Below are 3,140 nucleotides of genomic sequence, written 5' to 3' on the forward strand. Positions count from 1 at the left end.
AACTTTTATAATGAAAGAACAAAGGAGCACCCATTCCTGCAATGCTCTAGTCAGAATGTGCAAAATCCACAACAGCTGCAACCACAGAAGAATGCTTATATCCCTCCCAACAATCGTGGTAATCAACCACAAGGAGGATATCAAAGGCAAAACCAAGGAGGCCAGCAGTTTAACAATCAATATCAGCAGCCTCCTCAACAAACTCCTCAACAAGCTCCGAACAATGAGATGGCAGAGTTGCGCAATCTTTTGCAACAAACTTTGTCAATGCAGCAGAAGTAGACGGCTCAAATTTCCGAGCTGATTGCCCATAATAAGATGCTAGATAATCAAGTGGCTCAGATGGCACTTCAAAACCCATCAAAACAGGTCGTGGGTCTTCCTCCTCAAGGTAAACAAGCTCACGAACAAGCTAATGTTATTCAGCTGAGGTGCGGTACTTCTTATACAAATCCCGACCTGCAAAGCCTTGATAATGATGTGCCCATTACTGATGATGAGGTCCCTTATATGCATCCCAAAGGATTGGGAAATTTGGAGCTTAGTGATGATGAAAAAGAATCTGACAAAGTTAAAACACGAGCTGACGATAAAAGCAAAAAGGATGAAGAGGCTGAACCTGCTAAGGTTCCTCGATCGAGTCAGCCCAGGCTTGATCGAGGCACCTCCTTGCCAGACAACGGTGTTTCAAAACTTGATTCTAAGGTCAATCAAGCCGAGCCCATTACTATTGCACTACCTTTTCCTCATCGGCAACAAAAATCCAAGCTGGATAAGCAGTTCGGTAAGTTTATAGAGGTCCTGAAGAATCTACAGGTAAGTGTTCCCTTCACTGAATTAATTACTCAAGTGCCGGCTTATGCAAAGTTCATGAAGGAGATTTTGACAAGGAAGAGATCCTTTGATGCGGTGGAAACTATTGCTTACACTCAAAAGTGCAGTGCCATTTTGCCAATCAATTCACCACCTAAATTAAAGGACCCAGGAAGTTTCTCTATCCCTTGTCATATTGGTCATCTTGCTATTAGTAAAGCTCTTTGTGATTTAGGAGCTAGCATCAGCGTTATGCCTTATTCTATTTGTAAGAAATTAAATATGGGTTCGTTGACAGTTACTAATATGACACTACAGATGGCCAATAGATCTGTTAAACACCCATTGGGGGTGTTGGAGGATATTCCCGTTCGTATTGGGAAATTTTGCATCCCTGTTGATTTTGTTATCTTAGACATGGCTTAGGACAACCAAATCCCTATCATTTTGGACATACCGTTCCTTCACACTGCGGGGGCGGTTATAGATGTTAGGCAAGGGAGATTCACTCTACCTGTAGGGGATGATACAATTGTCTTTAACTTGGAAAAAGCATTGAAACATCCCATGATAGAAGAAACTTGTCATAGTATAGATGTTGTTGATTTTGCTATTGATGAGTGTCTTCTTATGTGTTTGGACAGGGATCCTCTGGAGATTGCCCTGGTTTCGGTTTTAGCTGATCAGACGGGTTCATGGAGTCCAGAAGTTCATGAGATAAAGAGGCTTCTAACTGTAAAGGAAAGCTCCCATCAAAAGGTATATAGTTTGGGTAACACACCACTGGTAACTGAGGTAAAGAAACCTGAACTAAAGCCCCTTACCTCTCATCTTAAGTACGAATTTCTTGATGACTGTGAAATGAACCCAGTGATTGTCAATGCTAGCCTAACTGAAGGTCAACTTTCTGCTTTGTTGACTATTTTGAGAACTCATAAAAAGGCCATTGGGTATAGCATTGATGATCTAAAGGGTATTAGTCCTAACTTTTGTATGAACCGTATTCATTTGGAAGAAGGCCACAAGCCTAGTGCACAGGGTCAGAGACGACTAAATCCTCAAATGCAGGAGGTGGTAAGAAAAGAGGTACAGAAATTACTAGATGCTAGTATTATCTTCTCTATACCTGATTCTAAATGGGTCAGTCCTGTCCAAGTTGTACCTTAGAAGGGAGGTACTACAGTAGTAAAAAATGATAAGAATGAATTGATTGCTACTAGACTTGTTACAGGGTGGAGGATGTGCATTAACTATAGGAAGTTGAACACGACCACTAAGAAAGACCATTTCCCACTTCCTTACATTGACCAAATGTTAGAGAGATTAGCATGTCATAGTTATTTCTGTTACCTAGATGGCTACTCCGGTTTCATTCAGATACCCATTCATCCTGACGATCAGGAAAAGACCACTTTCACATGTCCATATGGTGTATTTGCCTTTAGGAGGATGCCTTTTGGTTTATGTAATGCTCCTGCTACTTTTCAGCGTTATATGATGGCCATATTTTCTGATTACATAGAGTCTATCATGGAAGTCTTTATGAATGATTTCAGTGTATATGGTACTGATTTTGATGTTTGCTTGAGAAACTTGACTAAAGTTTTGCAGCATTGTGAGGAGAGCAACCTTGTTCTCAACTGGGAGAAGTGCCACTTCATGGTCACTGAAGGGGTGGTATTCAGTCACTTGGTGTCAGGTAAGGGTATTCAAGTGGACAAAGCTAAGGTTGAGTCAATTGAGCAACTCCCGTACCCGGTTAATGTTAAAAGCGTGCGTAGTTTTCTTGGTCATGCGGGATTCTATAGCCGCTTTATTAAGGATTTATCTAAAATTGCTCAACCACTAACTCGGCTACTCCATAAAGATACACCTTTTGTGTTTACTGACGAGTGTGTTAAGTCCTTTGACAGGATTAAACAAGCTCTTATCTCAGCTCCCATAATCTGATCTCCGGATTGGAGCCTTCCTTTTGAGATTATGTGCGATGCCAGTGATTATGCAGTTGGAGCTGTTTTGGGGCATCGAAAGGACAAGGTGTTACATGCCATTTAATATGCAAGCAAGACCTTTAATGATGCGCAAATCAACTATGCTACTACGGAGAAGGAGCTTCTTGCAGTTGTCTATTCTTTAGACAAATTTAGAGCTTATCTTGTTGGTTCTAAAGTTATTGTTCATACTGACCATGCAGCTTTGAAATATCTTTTAACCAAACAAGAGGCTAAGCCACGACTTATTAGATGGATTTTATTGCTACAAGAGTTTGATTTAGAAATTCGTGATAAGTCTGGTGCTGAGAATGTTGTTGCAGATCATTTGTCTAG

Source organism: Silene latifolia, chromosome 6, assembly GCF_048544455.1.
Source record: "Silene latifolia isolate original U9 population chromosome 6, ASM4854445v1, whole genome shotgun sequence".
NCBI classification, from domain to species: Eukaryota; Viridiplantae; Streptophyta; class Magnoliopsida; order Caryophyllales; family Caryophyllaceae; genus Silene; species Silene latifolia.